General features: G+C 35.3%; 1 long non-coding RNA gene across 7 annotated transcripts in view; it reads right to left on the bottom strand.

The window, feature by feature from the left end:
• Positions 1-7769: 7769 nt before the first annotated feature.
• LOC105103530 (uncharacterized) overlaps positions 7770-23145 on the bottom strand; it is a 30424-nt gene continuing 15048 nt past the window's right edge. For all 7 annotated transcript variants that reach the window (XR_010379445.1, XR_010379442.1, XR_010379441.1 and 4 more), the window contains one exon: positions 7770-12263. This is a non-coding gene — a long non-coding RNA (uncharacterized LOC105103530). The remainder of the gene's footprint in view (positions 12264-23145) is intronic.

Genomic DNA, 23145 nt, shown 5'->3' with positions numbered 1-23145 from the left:
TTTGCTGGCTTTCTGAATAAAGTCGCTTTTTCTTGCCCCAACACTTTGTCTCAATTTATTGGCCTGCCCTGCAGCAAATAGTACAAGCTTGGACTCAGTAACAACAGCACAGAGGAGGGAGAGATGGAATGGAGTTTTATTTGAGCAAATTATCTTTGTCTAAAATTGAATTAGCATTACTCTGAAATAGATTATGATAAATTAAGATGCATGTTGTAATCCCTAGAGCAACCACTAACAAGAAAACTCAAAAAACTCTCATAAAAACATAAAATCAACAAAAGAATTAAAATGGGTACTCAAAATAATTTTAACCTAAAGAAAGGAGCCCAGTAAAAACAGATGAAAAAAAGAAAGGAGACACATAGAAAACATCCAAAATGAGAAATAAAAATCTAAACATATCAATAATTACATTAATCAAAAGGGAGCAGATGACACACAGGATAACAAAGCAAGATTCAACTATATGCTGTCTTAAAGAGATACACCTTAGATTCAAAGACACAAATAATTTGAAAGTAACAGATTCTTAAAAGATATGCCTAGCAAACTGTAACTATAAAGATATTGGACTGAATTAATTAATTTTAGAAAAAATAGACTTTAAGATAAGAAATATCACTAGGATATTAGAGAATATTTCACAATGATAAAAGGGCCAATACCTCAGGAAGATAAAACAATTATAGATGTATATGTACCAAAAGTAGAGCCCCAAAATACATGAAACAAAAACGGACAGAATTGAAAAAAGGAATAGATGTAAACTTCAAAACTCTATTGTCACTGGTAGAGCAACTAAACAGAAAATTAACAAAAATACAGAAGAATCAAACAGCATTATCAACCAATATGACAAGCGTGTGTGTGTGTGTGTGTGTGTGTGTGTGCGCATGCGTCTGTGTGTATAAAATGCTTCACTCCACAAATGCAGAATACACATTCTTTTCAAGTGCAGATGGGACATTCTCTAAGATTGACAATATACTAAGCCACAAGATGTCTCAATAATTTTAAAAGGATGAAAACCATGCCATGTATTATCTCTGACCAAAGAGAATTAATTTAAATATCAAGAGAGAAACAAATTTGTGAAATTTCAAAACATTCAGAAATTAACACACTTCTAAATAACAATAGGTGAAGGCAGAAAAGGAAATTAGAAAATATTTTGAAATGAATACTCAATCGTAGTACATCAAAGTTTTGGAATGCAACCAAGGCAATGCTCAGAGATTAGTTTATACATTTAAACACTTATATCAGAAAAGAAGAGTTTCAAACCAATAACCTAAACTTCCATCTGAAAAAAAAAAACAACTTGATAGAAGAGCAAACTAAACCCAGTGCAACACAAGAAAGAATACAGCAGAAATCAATTAAACGGACATTAGAAAAACAATACAGAAAATCAATGAAATCAAAGTTGGTGTTTTGAAAAATATATGCAAAAATGCTAAACTATTAGCTACACTGACCATGGAAAAAAGATACAAATGACAAAAATGAATCATGAAAGGAAGATATTATTATCAACTCCATAGAGAGTGAAAGGATTTTAAAGGAATACTATGAACTACTTTATGTCGACAGATTTGACAACCTAGATAAAATGGACAAATTCTTAGAAAAGACACAAATTATCAAAATGAGCTCAATAAGAAATAGAGAGTCTGTACAGGCCAACAACAGGTAATGAAAATGAATTAGTAATTACCAATCTTCCAACAAAGGAAAGTCTGGGCCTAGATGGCTTCACCAGAGAATTAAATCAATGTTTAAAGAAAAAATAATAATACCAAATCATTTACAAATTGTTTCAGAAAATGATAGCAGTATTGATATAAAAGCTGAACCAAGGTGGCAAAAGAAAATTAATCTACAGACCCATATCCCACATGAACATAGACATTAAATTCCTTAATAAAATATCAGCAAATTGAGTCTAGGAAAATATCCCAGAAAGGCAAGTTTTGCTTAACATCTAAAAATTAATTAATATAATACATTTTATTTATAAAAGAAAAGAAAAAACAAATGATTATCTCAAAGGTTGCAGAAAAAGCATTTGACAACAACCAACAACCTTACATGGTAAAAAATCTCAACAAACTAGGAATAGAGATGAGCTTCCCAAACATGGTAAAGGGCATTTATTGTAAATGAAACCTGGTGGAGAGTTTCTGAGCATTGCTTCCTTGCCACAGGGCCTACCATGCTCCGGTATGGCTTCATCTTAATTTAACTAATTACATCTGCAATGACCCTATTTCCAAACAAGGTCATATTCTCAGGTATTGGTGGTTAGGATTTCAACATATTTTGGGAGACACAATTCAACCCTTAACAATTCCCTTGGACACTTAGGTACTTTGACCTCAATACTCTTTATTCTTCACTTAAAAGTATCTCTATTGTCATGCAATGCCTTCCAAATGTTCCAAACTGTGCTACCACCACTAGTTACATTTTGTCAGATCCACTCGTTAAGTATTAGAATGCCTCTGGTCCAAGGTCAAAGGACTCAGGGCAGCCCAGGAATCATCCCTGCCTTTTCACTAATCCCTACCTCCAGTAAATTGCCAAAGAGATGAATTAGAGGCAAAAGAAAAGGGCATCATGGGCCCACCTGATAAGCCACTGAGGCACTCCAAAAACAACCCCAAGTGATAGAGCTAACTATGTATGAGGGAACATGTGCAGACAACATGATGGAAATCCAGAAACAATCCATCAAGTCCCTGGGGAAATCCTGTGCAGAGATTCTACTGAACACAGCTAAACAGATGAGGTAGTGTGGACAACAGCAAAAAGCACATTTAAATATGCCAAACCCATGTGTCTGCCACAGCACAGTTGCCCAAGCATAAAGGAGGGGGATTTGGCAACAAATGCAGCTCTGTTTAGGGGGGAGTGATTGGTTAGATTTTAATTCTGAAGAAATGACCAAGTGGGAAGCAAAGCCATGAAGGGGCAGGGGAGCAGAGGGAAATGTAGTTGTCAGAACACTCTCATAGACTCTCTCTCTCTCTCACACACACACACACACACTCAGACACTCATCAAGTTGTCTTATAACAATACTAGAATTTGCTCAAGATAGCTTGCTGAGATTAAAGAAGACAAGTTCAGCTCTTCAGTGCAAATATCCACCTGAAAGTGGCCTGAACTTTGGCCTTTACCAGTGTACAGTCAGTGAAAATACGCCATCTACACAAAGTTGATAACAGGTTATATCGGAAACATTCTGAATTCCAAATAGCATGAAGTTGTGAGAATTGATTATGTCACATAAGGTAGGGATTAAAAGTGAGTTATAAAGGGACACAAATGATGAGAGATGATTAGTTGTCTGTTAGATTAGCAATGATTCAAATTATCTCCAACATAAGTAAAACAGGCACTGAAATACTGCATTGTAAAGGATATAAGTTAGTAACCGAATTTTGAATGTGACGTGTTAATATAAAAGTTTTTAGATGGAATAGTTTTGAAAGGACAATTTCAGGAACTTTCATAGAAATGCATACAAAGATATCTGCATATGTATGAGCAAGAGTGTTAAGTATACTATTGTTCGTAATAGAAACTATGCTAAGGGAACTAAATTTTCATCACTAGGATATTGGTTAAATAAATTTTGAGGCATCCATATGATGAAATGCCTGGTTGATGTAAAAAATAACTGAAATGTTGTCGTAAAATAATTTATTTTATGATATGAAATGTTATGATATAAAAGTATATATGTGGAAAGATGGTCATAATAAGTGCAAAAGTGGCTCACGCAGATCATAAACAGCACGGATCCATTTTTGCTTATGTAGGTCTCTAGCTTTTGTCCATAGGTCTCAAAGGATTAAAATAAAAATCTTTTTGTTATTCTAACACACAACTTTCTCTTCAGCATAGTAAGAGGCTGCATTTTCTGCCTGGAGCTCATCAGTATCCTTGTACATTAGCAATGCTCTCCTTTCCACCCAGACTTCCAGAAAGCGTTCTGGTAAGTTTTGGCCACAGCCACCGTCCAATTCTGGAAAGTTCAAGCTGCAGTTCAGGCTTCTGTCACGAGGTGGCACCAACTTCCCGTTATCATCAAACTTCTCTAGAAAGACGTCTATTTAAGGAGCAAAACATTACAATATTCTCCCATAAAAGTCAGCCTTTGAACCTATGCACAGAATGATTCTAATTTTGTCTGAAAAAACTCATCAGTGTAAAAGAAGACTGTAAAAACATACATTCTAGGGCCTGCATGCAGTGAAACACCAGGTGGCATTTGTGCCTGGGTAGTGGGCGGCTGGTGGATGGAAGGCAGCGCTGGACAGGGATTAGGTGACTGAGAGAGGATGGGATATATGAGCAGTGTCTGGACAGCTGTGTCCAGTATCATGGACGGGGGATAACCAGCAAGGGGTAAGACAAGGTCTGGGAAGCCTGTACAGGAGTCGGGTAATGGAAAGTGAATGTGGTGCTCTCTGGGAGGGACCTTCTACAGTGTAAACACTTCAACCTACACTGATGAGGGATCAATGAACACAATGTAGATTTGTAGTCAAAAGCAGGTGGAACTGTTTTAATATATAAATGAATTTTCCAAAGGAACTGGTATCATAGTAAATTATTTCATATAATAGGACATTTTTGGAAAATACACTCCTTTTCCTTAAAACAGAAATGTAGGATAAACGCCATCTGGTGGTCATACCCAGAATTGCAAGCTATGAGAGGCTCAGACCAGGGGACTGGGCCAGCAAGAGGAAGAGAAAGATTGAGGTTTTGATCTCTACTTAGTGATATCAGCCAGTATTTTCTAGAAATTGGCATTTACTGTGAGTAATCCATCTGTGTCCATCATTTTCTGGTATATATAAACCTGAGATAGGATGTCCAGCCCTGGTCTGAACTGAAGAGAAAACTGCACTTGTAACCATGTGAGTATTGGGGGTTATAGAGCTAGAGGAGACCTAGAAACACACACACACAGAGTCAATTCTATTTTTAAATTTACTTCATTTCCCCAGAAAACTGAATACAATGAATGCTTTTTCCAAAGTAATAAATACACGTTCACATTACCTTTGTCAGTCTGTTCGCGGTATTTTCTTTTCAAATTTGTATGAAAATGCTTTTTCCTGAATACATTCCAAACAATATGTTAAAGTACACTTTATCATCTCTCTTACAGGTCGGACCCCCACCCCCTGACCCAAAAAAGATCTATTGTCATAGATAGGTGTTTCCCTCCCAGACGTGTCTATGTAGGTGAGGGTACACAAACATAAACACCTGCACAAACACGTGTCTTTTCCAAAAGAGGAATCACATGATTCATCTTTTGCATCTTGCCTCTCCACTTACTGTTCTTCTTAAGGTTTATATTTTCATCTTGTTAGTTCTAGTTGTGATGGTTAATTTTATGTGCCAACTCAACTGGCCAGGATGCCCAGATTAAACATGATTCTGGGTGTGTCTGCAAGGGTGTTGCTGGATGAAATTAGTATTTGAATTGGTGTGCTCAATAGATTGTCCCCCCCTCCATGGAGGGGATGCTCATCCAGTTTGTTGAAAGCTTGAATAGAACAAAAGCAAAGGGAGGAGGAATTCTCCCCCTTTTGCTTCCTGACACACTGCCTATTCTTCTGGCCCTCACACTGGGATTTAAACCATCCACTTCCTGGGTTTTCAGGCCTTTGGACTCAGACTGAATTACACCACCAGCTTTCCTGGGTCTCCAGCTTGCAAACAAAAGAACCGTGGTACCTCTCAGCCTCCATAACTGCATGAGCCAATTACTTGTAATGACTCTCCTTTTATATGTAAATACATAGCTCACTGTTTCAGTTTATCTAGAGAACCCTGAATAATACACTAGTGGGTTATGCATATTTTAACATGTTTATTACATATATATGTATATATATTTATATATGTATGTATATATTTATATGAATTCTTTGTTGAAATTAAGTTGCCAATCATTTTGTTACTGAGTATGCTTCACAAATCATGGATATTAACCCAGTATGAAGTATAGTTTACAAATGTTTTCTCCTCTGTTTTAACATGACTCTTTATAATGTAAAATAATACGAAAAAGAGTGTATTATATATCTATATGTGTAACTGAATCACTTTGCTGTACACCAGAAACTAAAACATTGTAAATCAATTATACTTCAAAAAAATAACATAATTCTTTGTTTTTTTTTCCATTTAGGAAAGTATTTTAAATTTCAATAATGTGGCTTAAAAACAATGCAAGTCCTATTAAAAAGCAGGGAAAATGTAAGGAGCATGTATTGCCAGCCTGAAGGAAGATTAGAGCATTCAGAGCATCAAGACAAAATGGAAAAAACTTCAGAGTAATTCTAAAGTGAGCTGCTGATTAAGGAGCAACAAAAAGTGTCCTCTGATTTACATAAACTTCCCTGAAGTCAGTACCCTGGTATGAATGTTGGTTATAATGATGGGTAACTTGAAGAGCTGTTGGAATGAAAGGAGATGAAATAGAAAGTACAATTACTTAAAACACTTCCTTACATATCACTTTCCTTCCCTCAAGATCACCTGAGCTTCTGCCTGAGCCTCACTCCCTTCTTCAGGGATCAGCCAACGGATGTGGCCCAGACACCCAGATCTCTTGAAAGAAGGGGTGGGATTTCATCTCATCTGTCATCTTCATCACCAGAGGGGTTGTGGCCTCATAGGGCCACAATAGTAAGGAATGTGATCTGACCACTTCTCCAGCCCTGGAAGCCCACCTTCTGAAAGGGAGGCTGCTCTGTGTCCTCCAGGGAGGGTGAAGGATGGAACCTCATCCCATCCTGCCACTTATCTAGAGAGGTGACTGAGGCTCTGTCAGCCTGACTTGGGCATCTATGATGTGGGACTCGTGATACCTGTGTCACAGAGCATCCTGAGGAGTGAATGAGAAAGCCTGCCCAGAGTATATGACACCTAGTGGGATTTCAAGGGCCCTTTAAAAGTTGTGACACAGCAGTAGAGGCTGGCTGAGCCTTGGGGCTAAGACAGGCACTGTGAAAAGTCATTTCTCATAGTTTGTCCTAATGAGAGGGCAGGTATCTTTATAAAGGAAACAAATATCTCTCTGATGTGCCTTGAGTTCAAAGTTTTGGAGTCAGGAGGATCTCTAGGTTCTTGGGAGGCTCAGAAGCTCATAAGAGCTGCCCAACAACGTGCCTCTGAGCAGATCCTAATACAGTTCCCCACGGTGGGAAGACAGGCTTGCCTTTGACTCACCTGATGAGCTCAGTGAGAGATGGCACCGGGGCAGCAAAGTGTGGTGTTTGCCTAACTGCTGCTCCTGGACTGTTTGGTATGTTAATATATTTATAGGGAAATTTGGGACCCACTCCGTAGTCACCAGTGCAGGGGTCTTCGAAAAAAATCATGCATCATCCAGCTACATCACACGAGGACATCAGCCATCTGCTGCCTCCGTGAGAGGCAAAAATCTAAGAACTTACTATTTCTTTGACACACAAGTATTGATCCTTCCATTCACTAATAACTGAATATATATTGTTAAACCCCATACTGTTCCATTGGAGGGATCTCATTAACTCTACGTTAGAAACAGGAGGGTAAGAGGGGAAACTCAAAAGGTAAGATCTGAGATGACATGGCTACTTGACATTAACTTTTTAAAAAAACATTAAGACTACTTTTTTTAGAATGGTTGTACAATCACAGCAAAAATAACTGGGAGGTACAGAGATTTCCCATATACCCCCGTCCCCATACATGCGTAGCCTCCCCCATTATCAACATCCTCCAGCAGAGTGATATATTTGTTACAATGGATGAACCTGCATGGACACATCATAACCAGGCAAAGTCCACAGTCTACCTTAGGGCCCATTCACTGCTGTAAAAGTGCTCTATGCTCTGCCTATTCCTCCTCCTCCTCTCTCCTTGAAAATCCTAGCAACCACTGATCTTTTTTTCACTGTTTCCATAGTTTTGCTCTTTTCAGAATGTCATATAGTTGGAATCATACAATATGTAACTTTTTCTTTTTTAATTTATTTTTTTATTGAGGTAACATTGGTTTATAACATTATATAAGTTTCATGCACAACATTATATTTCTACTGCTGTGTACACCACACGGTTCTCACCACCAAAAACTTAGTTTCCAACTGTCACCATACGGTTGATCCCCTTTACATATTTCACCCTCCCCCTCTCTACCTTTGCTGGTTTGTTTTTTTCATTTGTTTGTTTTATTCCAAATATGGGTGAAATCATACAGTATTTGTCTTTTATCATATGACTTATTTCACTTATCCTCAAGGTCTATCCATATTGTCACAAATGGCAAGATTTCACTTTTTTATGGCTATGTAGTATTCGTGTGTGTGTGTGTGTGTGTGTGTGTGTGTGTGTGTGTGTGTGTGTTACATATTCTTTATCCATTCATCCATTGATGGGCGCTTACGTTGTTTCTGTATCTTGGCTATTGTAAACAATGCTGCGATGAACACTATTAGAATGGCTATTATAAAAAAGGTAAGAAATAACAAGTGTTGGCAAAGATGTACAGAAAAAGTAACCCTTATACACTGTTGGTGTATGTTGGAATGTAAACCGGTGCAGCCACTATGGAAAACAGTATGGAGATTCTTCAATAAATTAGAAATAAAACTACCACATGATCCAGCTATCCCACTTCTGCGTATTTATCCAAAGCATATGAAAACACTAATTCAAAAAGGTATTGTAGCCTTTTTCTGGTTGGCTTCTTTCACTTAGTAATATGCATTTAAAGTTTGTCCATGTCTTTCCAAGGTATGATAGATTATTTCTTTTTAACACTGAATAATATTCCAGTGTATGAATGTACCACAGTTTATTTATCCATTCACCTAATGAAGGATATCTTATTGCTTCCAAGTTTAAGCAATTATAAACAAAGCTGCTATAAACATCTGTGTGCATGTTTTTGTGTGGGCATAAATTTTGAACTCTTTTGGGTAAACACCAAGGAGTGTGATTACTGGACTGTGTGGTAAGAGTATGTTTAGTTTTGTAAGAAACCACCAACCTGTCTTCCAAAGTGGCTGTAACCAATCTGCATTCCCATCAGCAATAAATGAGAGCTCCTTTTGCACCAAATCCTCCCTAGCAATTGGTGTTGCCAGTGTTCTGAATTTTAGCCATTCTAATAAATGTGTAGTGGTATTTCACTGTTGTTTTAATTTGTACTTCTCTGATGACATATGATGTGGAGCATCTTTACCTATGCTTATTTGCCATCTGTATATCTTCTTTGATGAGTTGTCTGTTAAGGTCTTTGTCTCATTTTTTAAAATTAGGTTGTTCATTTTCTTATTGTTGAGTTTTAAGAATTCTTTATAAATTTTGGATGACTGTCCTTTATCAGATGTCTTTTGCAATATTTTCACCCAGTCTTTAACTTGTATTCTCTTTCTATTGACACTGTCCTTCACAGAGCAGAATTTTCTAATTTTCATAAATTCTAGCTTATCAATTATTTCTTTCATGGATTGTGTCTTTGCTATTATATCTTAAAATCATTGCCATAACCAAGGGTGTCTAGATTTTCTCTTATATCTTCCAGAAGTTTTATAGTTTTATGTTTCACATTTAGGTCTGTGTTTTGAGTTATTTTTTGTGAAGAGTGTAAAGTGTGTGTCTAGATTCATTTTTTTTTTTTGCATGTGGATGCCCAGTTGTTTCAGCCCCATTTGTGGTATCTTCACTCCATTCTATTGCCTTTGCTCCTTTGTTGAAGATCAGTTTACTATATTTATATGGGTCTATTTATATGCTCTTTATTCTGTTCCACTGATCTATTTGTTCTTCTGCCAAAACCACACTGTCTTGATTACTATAGCTTTATAATAAGTCTTGAAGTTGGGTAGTGTCAGTCTTCCAACTTTGTTCTTCTTCAATATTGTGTTGGCTATTTTGGGTCTTTTGCCTCTCCCTGTAAATTTTAGGATCAATTTTTCAACATCCACAAAATAACTTGCTGGGATTTTAGGAGTACTGCATTGAACCCACAGACCAAGTTGGGAAGAACTGACATCTTGACAATATTGAGTCTTCCTGTCCATGAACTGGAATATCTCTATTTATTTAGTTCTTCTTTGATTTCACTCATCAGAGTTTTATAGTTTTCCTCATATAGATCTTATAGATATTTTGTTAGATTTATAACTAAGTACTTCACTTTGGGGGATGCTAATGTAAATGGCATTGTGTTTTCAACTTCAAACTCTACTTTTTTTTGCTGGTATATAGGAAAGTGGCATATTAACCTTGTATACTGCAACCTTGCTGTAACTGTTTATTTGTTCCAAAGGGGTATTTTTTGTTGTTGTTAATTCTTTTGGATTTTCTACATAGATGATAATGTCATTTGTGAACAAAGACCATTATATTTCTTCCTTCCTAATCTGTATACTTTTATTTCCTCTTCTTTTTATTTAGCTAGAACTTTTAGTATGATGCTGAAAAGGTGTTGTGAGAGAGGACGTCCTTACTTTGTACCTAATTTTAGTGGGGAAACTTTAAGTTTCTGATCATTAATATGATGCCAGCTGTCGGGTTTTGTAGATGTTCAATATCGATGTGAGGAATTTCTCCTCTATTACTAGTTTACTGCGAGGTTTTTTTTTAAATCATGAATGGGTGATACATTTTATTAAATGCTTTTGTCAAATGTATTGATATGATCATGTGATCAATCTTCCCTTCACAATTCTATTGGTTTTTGCCTCACATTTTTTGCCTCACACTTTGTTGTTAAGCACATAAACGTGAAGGATTGTTATGTATTGCAGAATTGACCTCTCTGATCATTGTGTAATGCCTTTACTTATCTCTGATAACTTACCTTGCTTTGAAGTATGCTCTGTCTGAAATGAAAATAGCTACTCCTGCTTTCTTTTGGTTAGTGTTAGCATGTTAGAATATTCTTTATCCATTTACATTTAATCTATATGAATCTTTGTATTTAAAGTGGGTTTCTTGTAGACAACATACAGGTAGGTCTTGTTTTCTGAAAAACATTATATTCAACTATTAAAAGTGTTTATCCATGAGTAATAGACTTTTAAGGGTTTCTAAGTTTTTTTTGTTTACCTTTCCTGCATTTCCCACTTTTATCTACAACAAAAGCACCTGAGTTTTGAAATGAAAAGGATAAAGAGAAAAAATAAATATCCCCAGGTGTTCCATAGGCAAGTGAGTCAGTGTCAGCTGAAGAACATCCCTAAACCAAGGGAATTAGGTAATAAGGTGATTATGAAACTAATTCATGAATCTATCCACATGACAGTCCCCATTTAGCAGCTTCAGGGAAAATATAAATGCCTAGGGGAAGGGCAAGCATGTCTCTCAAATAAACCTTACATTCAACAGATGGTCTCCACTTTCCTGGATTTTAGATAAAAGCAGTTTCACAACATTTTTCTTTCTGTACTCTCCCAAATAAATCTCCTTAAATTAAAAGTAGGCTCATCAGCTTAACCTCCCAGTTAGCCAAGCAGTTAATGCCACAGGGGAGGGAGAGGGTGAGGGCCTGCATGAGATGGCCCAGAGCTCAGCTCCACAGCATCCAGAGGGGATAACCCTTAAGCGGCGGGATTCAGGGTTAAAGTTTAGTCACAGGTCATTCAGAAGCAATCAGGCATATTAAAACACCACTGAATTACCTTCCTTGTGCAATTAAAAACAATAAAAGGAAAGGAAAATATATGCATGACCAGTACTTGCAATATAAAATCAGATCAAGTTCAAAATAGGATGCATCCTTAAGCCAATCAATGAATATGGGTAATAATCTGGACACAGAAGAACTAACTTTCACCAGGATGCTACAGATTAGGTTCTGGATACATAGGCCTACATGAGTAATTGTGAATGAAAGCCAGTAAATGAGGCCTGGACAAATGGGAAGATATTTTATATTAAGGATATACTGAGAAATTATTGAGCTAGATGGCACTTGGGAAACTAAGCCTTTGAAGACATCAGGGAAAAAAAGGTTGAAAATAGTATCTGCAGAATGTGTTAGTGCTCCCTACAGCACATAAACTAAAAAAAAAAAAAAAAAAAAAAAAAAAGGCTGTGTCCATTTTAGTAGCTCTGCAAGAGAATACACATGGCAAGGAAGGCATATATGGCAGGTCACAGTGTTGAGATGTGAATGTGTATTTGTTCTCCTTATGTTTCTTCCTTCCTCCTTTCCATCAGGTAGCCAGCACCTATAGATATAACCATGCAAGAAAACAATACCATATTTCACTTAGGGATATAAACATATGTAATAAAACTATATATATGCATTTGTAATAAACTATAAAGAAAAGTCCTAAGTATGAAAAACCCAAAATCTTGATAGTAATTACCTCTGGGGAAGAAGGAGGCTAATATAATCAGAGAAGACTTCAAAGTGAGTTTCAACTGCATACGTGATATTTTATTTCTTAATTTGATAATATAGAAGTCTGTTATATTATTTTCTATAAATCTACGCATGAAAGATTTATAGCAAGCACTCCTTCTCTGAGCTTTAATTCTACTTTTAATTAAATGATCTATTACTAGCTTAGAAATTGTGGAAAACATTGTCAAGCCCAGAAACAAATATGTAAATAACCAGAAACCTACCACTCAGTGATTTTAAAATGATGTAGGATATTTCTGCATTTACTCTGGTCATATTCTCCATGTAGACACATATAATGCTTATATATTACATATGGGTTTCATATCTCTGGAGGTTCAATGTTCACTATAAAGATCATGAAATCAGTAATTAAATTTGCCCAGCTGACATCTAACTTTTTCTGACATCAAAGCCCATTTTGCTAACCATTGGGATACACAAACGTTTCCTGTGTTACAGATGAGGCCACCATAAGGAAAATGGCTACCACTGGTCTACAGGAAAAGATGGATCTGGTATTTAGGACACAGGTGTCCTAATTTCAGTGTGTTATATGGCAGACCCTTCTTTCTGTTATTTTGTACTTTCTTCTTTCTAGGGCTCAATGGGTGGGTGCTATTCCAGTGTAAAAATGGAAGATAAGAGGAGAAGAGAAGAAAATACGTTTTAAAAAATGAGAGAAGTGATGTCAGCAAAATGGCAGACTAAGAAGCTCCAGGTCCTCATTCACCCACAAAAACATTATAAAAGGTAACTAGAGACTTGATAAAATAACTTTATAAGAGATCTGAGAACAGTCAAAGGTCTACAGCCACTAAGTGAACACCCAATCAGAAAAAGGCCACTTTAAAAATGAAACAAAAGGTTTTGAGGCATTTTTACTTACCCTTTCCTTACCAGTTGCCCAGTGTGGCAGCAGTTTTGATCTGGAGGTGGTAGCAGCCCAGCTCCCAGTCCCTCCTTCAAACCAGAGGAAGTAGAGTAGACCTTACTTCCAATATTCTAACTTGTCTGAGTGCTGCCTGAAGGACTGCTCTGTTTTTCGTAACTTTGAGCACAGGTGGGAAAGGCAACAGTGCTTATTAAAGCTGCAAGGAGACTATAGGTCTACAGAAAGCTGAGACAAGGATTATAGGTGGAGACAAACAATAGACTATTTAAGGTGCCAAGAAGAATCTGGGGTGAGATTCTTTGATAAATTAAGACATTTAAAAGTAGCCATGTATAAAAGCGAATCGAGAAATTCACACACAGGCCCATGCAACATGCATGTGCAGAGAAAGCCTGAGAAGATCTTAAGCTTTCACTTCGGGCTAATTCCTATAAACAGAGCAAGTTCAGCTCATTGGTAAAGGACTATCCTTGTAGAGAACAAGTCTTCAAAGACTGATAGGGGTAGTTGTTATTTCAAATGTTCACTTTGCAACCAAAAATGACAAAGTATACAAAGAAACAGGAAAATAAAGTCTATTCAAAGGCACAGAATAAACTGATAGAAACATCTCCACCCGAAGAAGCTCTGACATAGGACTTTCCAGACAAAGATTTTAAAGCAACTGTCACATATGCTCAAGAACTAAAGGAAAACAGACAAAGAACTAAAGGAAATCAGAAAAAAAGAAGTATGAACAAGATAATATCAACAAAGACAGAGATTATTAAAAGGGACCAAATTCTGGACCTGAAAAATCCTTTAATGAAATTGAAAAGTATATTAGAATGGTTCAATCATAGATTTGATCAAGCAGAAGAAAGAATCAGTGCATTTGAATATAGGACGTTAGTAAGTATGGAGTCTGAGGAGCAGAAAGAAGAAATAATGAAGAAAAGTAAACAGAGCCTGAAGGACTTAAGGGATGCCATCAAGAAGACAAAGAGACACATCATGAGAGTCACAGAAGAAGACAGACAGAAAGTGGCAGAAAGATTGTATGAAAAAATAATGACTTTTGACAAAATATGTGAATGTACAAGTAAAAGAGGCTCAACAAACCCCAAGTACAACAAGCACAAACAGTTCCACACCAAGACCCATTAAAACCAAACTGTCAATAGGAAAAGACAGAATCTTTCAAGTAGCAAGAGAAAATCAATTCATCACATACAAAGGATCCTCAATAAGACTGTCAGCTGAAACTTTAGAGGCCAGAATGTAGTAGGATAATATATTTAAAGTACTGAAAGAAACAATCTATCAAATAAGAATTCTATACCTGTGAAAACAATCCTTCAAAAATTAGGGTGAAATTAAGGCATTCTCAGATAAACAAGCTGAGAAAATTCATTAGCACTAGACCTGCCCTACAAGAAAGGCTAAAGGGATTCCTTTAAGTTGAAAAGAAAGGACACTAAAAAGAAATCTGTAGCTATATAAAACTATAAACATCTCCAGTAAAGGTAAATACATGGGAAAATATAAAAATCAGTATTTTTAAAATTTTGATTTATAAATCCACTTTTAATTTTAAAAGACAAATACATAAAAAATAATAATCTATTTTAATGGGTACACAATGTATAAAGATGTAATTGGTGATATCAGTAACACAAAGTGGGTGGGAGGAGGACACCAGTATAAACCAATTGGACCTAACAAAAATATATAGAAAACCCCAACCAACAATAGCAGCATAACATTGTTCTCAGCTGCACATGGAATATTCTCCAGAATAGACCATATATGTTGGTTACAAAACTAGTCTTAATAAATTTTAAAAGATTGAAATCATACACATTATCTTTTTAAATCACAATATAACAAAACTGGAAATCAATAACAGAAGAAAAACTGGAAGGTTCACAAATGTATAGAAATTAAACAACATACTCTTGAGCAATCAATGGGGCAAAGAAGAAATCACAAGGGAATTTAGAAAATACCATGAGACAAATATAATCAAGAATAACCAATGCAACAACCAAAACTTATGGGGTACATCAAAGTAGTGTTGAGGTGGAAATGTACAATTGTCAATGCTTACAGGAAAGAGATCTCAAATTAACAACCTAACATTACAATGTAAGGAACTAGAGAAAAGAAGAACAAACTAAACCCAAAGCTAGCAAAAGGAAGAAAATAATAATAAAAAAGAAAGGAAATAATATGTGTCATTTAGAGTGGAGATAAATAAAAATAAAAAGAGAAAAACAAAAGAGAAAAATCAATGAAACCAAAATGATTCTTAGAAAATATCAATAAAATTGACAAATCTTTAGCTACAGTAACTGAGAAGAAAGAGAATACACGAATTAATAAATGAAATGGAATGAAACTGGGAATATTACTAGTGATTTTACAGAAATATAAAGGATATAGGAGAATATAATGAATAATTGTACACCTACAAATTGGAGAACTTGGATGAAATGAACAAATTCCTAGAAAATCACAGCCTACCATTGAATCATAAATAAGTAGAAAATCTGAGTACAGTTAAATCTATTAAGGAGATTGAATCAGTAATCAGAAATTGTCCAAGAAATAAAAGTCTTGGATCAGGCAGTTTCAATGGTAAATTCTAACAAAGATTAAAACTAGTACAGAAATTTTTAACTTTAATTTAGTCCAGGTAATCAATTATTATTTTCATGGATCATGTCTGGTGCTGTATTTAAAAAATCACTGCTAAACCCAAAGTCATCTAGATTGTTTCCTAGGTTATCTTTTTGGGGTTTTGTACTTTTGCATTTCTCATTTAGGTATATGTAAACTGTTTTGAGTTATTCTTATGAAGAGTGTAAGGTCTGTGTCCAATTTCTTTTTTTTTTTTCATGTGGATATCCAGTTGTTCCAGCATTATTTGTTGAAAATACATTTTATCCATTGTAGTGCCTTTGTTCCTGGTCAAAGATCAGTTGACTATATTTGTATGGGTCTATTTCTGGGCTCTTTATTCTGTTACATTGATCTATTTCACAGTGTCTTGACTACTGCACATTAATGAAATTAAACAGTTTTGCTCAGCGAAAGATGACACTGCCAAGAAAATGAAAAGATGGGCTACAGAGTACGATCAAATATTTGAAAAACACATATCTGATAAAGGATTGGCATCCAAAATATACAAAGAGCTCTTAAAATTCAACAATAAGAGAATTAACAACTCAAATTTTAAAATGGGCAAAAGATCTGAGCAAACACCTCACCAAACAGTAAATACAGATGGCAAATAACCATAGAAAAGATGATCACATCACATCATTCAGGAATTTTAGATTAAAACAACAATGAGATACTACTACAAACACCTGTTACAATGGCAAAAATCCAAGACACTAACAGTAACAAATATTGGTGAGGATGTGGAGCAGCAGGAACTTTGATTCATTGCTTATGGAAGTGCAAAATGGTACAGCCACTTTGGAAGATAGTTTGGCAGCTTCTTAGAAAGTTAAACATACCCTTACCTCATGATCTAGTAGTTTAACCCCTTAGGATTTATCTAAATATGTGGAACACTTACATCCACATAGAAACCTGCACAAGGATGTTTATAGCAGTTTTATTCATAATTGCCTAAACTTGGAGGCAATCAAGACGTCCTTCAGTAGGTGAATGGATAAACTGTGGTACATTTAAACAATGGACTATTATTCAACGTTGAAGAGAAATGACATATCAAGCCTTGAAAAGATATGGACAAACTTTAAGTGCATATTACTAAATTAAAGAAGTCAATCAGAAAAGGCTACATATTGTATGATTCCAACTATATGACATTTTGGAAAGACCATGGGTATGGAGGCAGGAAAAATATCAGTGGTTGCCAGTGGTTAGGGGAAGGAAGGGATGAATAGGCAGGGCACAGAAGAATTTTAGGGCAGTGAAATTTTTCTGTATGATACTATAATTGTGGACATATGTCAGTATACACTTGTCCAAACCCACAAACTGTACAACACCAAGAGTGACCCCTAATGTAAATTATGGACTTTGGGTGATAATGATGTGTCAATGTAGGTTCATCGATTGTAACAAATGTGTCACTCTGGTGTGTAATTTTGATAGTGGGGGAGGCTGTGTGTGTGTTGGGGGATGGGTCACATGGGAATCATAATTTTCTGCTCTGTTTTGCTGGGAACCTAAAACTGCTATAAAAGAGAAAGTCTATTCAAAAATTCTCAAAGTATTGAAGAGGAGAGAATAGTTTTTAACTCATTTTGTAAGACCAGTATTACTCTGATACCAAAACCAGACAAAGACACTGCAAGAAAAGAATAATATTTCAGGCCAATATCCCTTATATTGATATAAATATCCTAAAAAAAACCACTAGCAAACCAAATTCAGAAGTGTATAGAAGGATTATACACCATGATAAAATGGGATTTATTCATGGAATATGTGTGGTTCAACAATGAAAAACTAAACAATGTATTATACCAATTAACAGAATGAAGGGGGAAAAACACATAATATCCTCAATTCATGTTTAAAAAGCATGTGATAAAATTCAGCACCCTTTCATGATATAAACACAACAAACTAGGAATAAAAGGAACCACCTCAACATAATAAATGCCATATATGAAAACCCACAACAAACTTTTCCACTAAGATCAAGAACAGGAATAAAGATGCCCATTTTCACCACTTCTATGCAACACAGTATTGGAAGCTCTAGTCAGAGCAATTAGGTAGGTAAAAAAAAATGGTATCCAAATTGGAAAGGAATAAGTTGAATTATCTCTGTTTGCAGATGACATGATCTGATATGTAGAAAATCCTGAAGATTACACACACACACAAAAACTATTAGGACTAATAAATTTATTCAGCATAGTTGCAGGATATAATGTCAACCTGAAAAATCAGTTGTTTTCATACATTAAAAATAAATAATCCAAAAAGGAATGTATGAAAACAACTACATTTACATTAAGAAGAATAAAATACTCTAGGAATAACCTTAACTGTGGATGCGAAAGACTTGCACACTGAAAACTACAAAATATTACTGAAGGAAATAAAAGATAACATAAATAAGTGGAAAGATATTCATAGATTAGAAGATTTAGTATTGTTAAATTGTTCACCCAAAGTGATCTACAGATTCAGTGTAAACTCTATCAAAATCTCAATGATGTTTTTGCAGAAACTTTAAAAACGTATCCTAAAATTCACACAGACTCTCAAGGGACCCCGAGTAGCCAAAACAATCTTGAAAAAGAAGAACAAAATTGGAGGGCACACATTTCTCATATCAAATTTATTTCAAAGAGACAATAATCAAAACAGTGTGCTATTAGCATACAGACAGACACATAGGTCAATGTAATATAATAGACAACTCAGAAATATACCCTCAGCTTTATATGGTCAAATGATTTTCAGCAAGGGTGCAAGACCATTCAATGAGCAAAGGACAGTATTTTCAATAAATGGCACTGACAAAACTGATATCCACACATGAAAGAATGAAATTATCTTACACCATATACAAAAATTAACTCAAAATGAATCAAAGACCTAAATGTAAGACCTAAAACTATAAAACTCTCAAAAGAAAACATAGAGGAGAAGCTTCTTGATATTGGATTTGGCAACAATTTCTTAGATAGGATACCAAACACACAGGAAACAAAAGAAAAGATAAATTAATTGGACTTCATCAATATTAACAACGTTTGTGCCTCAAAAAACATCATCAACAGAGTGAAAAGGCAACACACAAAATGGAATAAAATATTTGCAAATCATATATATCTGATAAAGGATTAATATCCAGAACATATAAGGAATTCCTATAACTCAACAACAAAATGAACAACTTGATTTAAAACTGGGCAAAGGACTTGAGTAGACATTTCTCCAAAGAAGGTGTATAAATAGCCAATAAGCACACGAAAAGATGCTCAACATAACTAATCATTAGAGAAATGCAACTCAAAACTACAATGGCTATCATCAAAAAGTTTACAAATAACAAATGCTGGCAAAGATGTGGAGAAAAGGGAATCCTTGTACACTGCTGATGGGAATGTAAATTGGTACAGCCACTATGGAAAACAGTATGGAGGTTCCTAAAAAAAACTAAAAATAGAACTACCATATGATCCAGCAATTCTACTTGTGGATATACCTATGAAGAAAATGAAAACACTGCTCTGAAAAAATACATGCACCCCAATATTCACAACAACATTATTTACAATAGCCAAGATATGTAAGCAGCCTAAGTGTCCATCAACAAATGATTGGATAAAGATGTGATATACAGATATATAGATACATATACATATATGCAATGCAATACTACTCAGCCATAAGAAAGAATGAAATTTTGCCATTTGAGACAACATGGATGGACCTTGAAGGTATTGTTCTAAGTGAAATAAGCCAGACAGGGGAAGACAAATTATCTATGTTATCACTTATATGTGGAATCTAAAAAATAAAACAAATAAATAAATGTATATAACAAAAAAGACTCACAGATACAGAAAACAAACTAGTGATCACCAGTAGGGAGAGGGAAGGGGAGAAAGGCATGATAGGGGTATGGGATTAAATGATACAAACTGCTATGTATAAAATAGATAAGCAACAAGGAGATCACACAGAACAGGGAATATAGCCATTGTTTTGTAATAAATTTAAATGGAGTATTATCTATATAAATATTGAATCACTGTGTTGTACAACTGAAGCTAATATAATATTATAAATCAACTATATTTCAATTAAAAATTAATAAATAAAATACAAACAAACAAAACCCCAAAATTAACAAGTGTTGGTGTGGATGTGGAGAAATTGTTACTATGTGCCTTGCTGGTGGGAATATAAAATGGTGTAGCTGCTGTAGAAAATACAATGATGATTTCCAAAAAAATTAAACAAAGAATCTTCATATGATCCAGCAATCATACTTCTAGATATATACCCAGAAAAATTAAAAGCAGCACTCTAAAATATATTTGTACAACAATGCTCTTAGCAGACTATTCACAATAGTCAATAGGTGGAAACAACTCAAATGTCTATTGACAGATGAATAAATAAACAAATTGGGGTATATGCATACAATGGAATATTATTCAACCTTAAAATGGAATGAAATTCTGATACATGCTACAACACAGATGAACCCTGAAGACATTATGCTAAGTGAAATATGCCATACACTAAATGATAGATATTGTATTATTTCATATATATGAAATATATATAATAGTCAAATTCATAGACAAAAAGTAGAATAGTGGTTACCAGCAGCTGGGGGGAGGGGATAATGGGGAGTTATTGTTCAGTGGGTACAGAGTTATTGTTTGGGATGATAAAAAATTCTGGCAATGGGAAGTGGTGATGGTTGCACAACAATGTGAATGCACTAAATGCCACTGGACTATATATTTAAATATGATTAAAATGATCAATTTGTTATGTATATTTTGCCACAATTTTAAAAAAGGCATGGGAAAAAGAGGCAGGCAAACACTCGTTTTCAACCTCTGGATATTGTTGATTGAGTGTGAAGCCGGGAACTATGGCAGCTATCTTGAGATCCTGAGACCCAGAGAAACCAGCACACATTGAAGATGGAAAGAACCTGAGTCCCTGATGACACTGTTGGAACAGCTAAATTAAACCAATCCTGGAATTGTCTTTCTGCCAGATTTCTTGTTAAATGAAATAATATGTCCCCTTAGTGTTTAAAAATAAGTATTTAAAGGATGATTACTTCCTCTTCCTCACCATTCTCAGGTATCACATCCTACAAAAATGGCACCAAAGCTTATCCATCATATAAATAGGCATGTATTTCATTTGCTTCTGCTTCAAATTCAATTGCTGTCTATGAAATTTTCATTTTATAGTCTCTATGATGGGAAGGAGAACTTTCCTAACTATGACTCAAAATTCAGGCACATTAAGGAAAACAGATTAGTAAATTTGACTACATAAAAATAACAATTTGGCATGGCAAAAAACATGCTAGCCAATGAAAAAGACAAGAAAAATATGTGTAATAATATCTAACAAAGTGTTGATATTTCTTCTACATTGAAACTTATCAATACAGTCATTAAAAAACAACCCTATCAAAGACATGGGAGAAATATAAACATTTAATGGAAAAAATGACAACTATCTTTAAACATATGAAAAAGAGGCTTAAACTTGCTTTTAGTAAGAGAGATGCAATTAAAACTACAGTAAGATACCATTTCTAAACTATTAGACTGGCAAATCCAAAAGTTTATCAATACACTCATCTGATGAATATGTTAAAAAAAATGTCTTTTCATATACTGTTCATGGGGCTGCAAAATTTATGATTACTGTAGTAGGTTTAGTATTTGCTTCCAGAGATATCAGATCCTAATCTCTGGAACCTATAAATCATACTGTATTTGTGGAAAAATCAGTCTTTGCAAATGTAATGAAGTTAAGGATCTTGAAATGCAGAGAGTATCCCAATTATCCAGGTGGGCCCTAAATGCAATCATGAGTGCTGTTATAACAGAGAGGCAGAGGGAGAGTTGATACAGACACAAAAGAAGGCAATATGACCAGGGTGCAGAGGTTGGACTGATGCAGGAACAAGCCAAGGAATGTCAGCAGCCAATAGCGGCTTCAAGAGGCAAGGAACAGATTCTCCTCTAGAGCCTTCAGAAGGAACATCATGGTGCTGACACCTTGAGTTTGGCCCAGTGAAACTAATTTTGGACTTCTAACCTCTAAAACAGTGAAAATTAATTTTTTATAGATACCAGGTTTGTGGTTATTTGTTATAGTAGCTACAAGAAAGTAATGCAACCACTATAAAGGGGAATTTGATTATACCTAGCAAAATTACATGTGTTCTTATGCTTTGACTAGGAAATCCCATTTCCAGAAACATTATATCTGTATACTAAAGACATATAGGTAATGACACAAAAAGATTGTAGATACAAATACAGATATTCACTGAGACACTATTTGTATAAGAAAAAGGGAAGCAACCTAAATATTCACTGATTATGTTCTGGATGAACCAACTAGCGCACAACCATAGTCATACTAAGTAAGCTTAAAGAAGAATTATGAATATCTCCACATAAAGCTATGGTGGGACCTCCAGGGTATATTCTTAAGAGAAAAAGTCAATGTACACAAAGGTGTAGAGCATGGTAGTTTTTAATATAAGAACTGAGGGAATGCAAATAGAGTTTGCCCCTGAACAACACAGAGGTGAGGGGCACTGACCGTCCACACAGTCAAAAACCCACATATAACTTATAGTTGGCCCTCCACATACTCAGTTCCTCCATATCCTTGGTTCCTCCATATCTGTGATTCTGTCTCTGGTTCAACCAACTTCAGATCATGTAGTATTCACTACTGAAAAACATCCATGTATAAGTGGACAAATCTGTAATGTTTAAGAGTCAACTGTATACCCATTTTTACTTACATTAAAAAATAAAAGGAAAGGACTTCTGTTTGGGGGAAAGATTTAATAGACATACTTCTCCCTATTACTTTGGCTAGGTACAGCTAAAAAATTCTGGATATTACAGGTGAAAGAAACATAAGAAGCCTCTGAAAAGTGGAAAGAAAAAAGGCAGACTGGCTTGTGACTTTGGGATCCAAGGAACAAGGCAGTGAATTCCCTTGGCTTTATTTCTGCCTCACCTATCCCAGACTGGGCGCTGGAGAAGTAGGAGACACTAAAATGCCAACAGGAAAAGACACAAAGAGCCCCAAG

The sequence above is a fragment of the Camelus dromedarius genome, chromosome X (genome assembly GCF_036321535.1).
Source record: "Camelus dromedarius isolate mCamDro1 chromosome X, mCamDro1.pat, whole genome shotgun sequence".
NCBI lineage: Eukaryota > Metazoa > Chordata > Mammalia > Artiodactyla > Camelidae > Camelus > Camelus dromedarius.
Note: the sequence above shows the minus strand (reverse complement) of the source record. Positions and strands in the feature narration are given on the sequence as shown.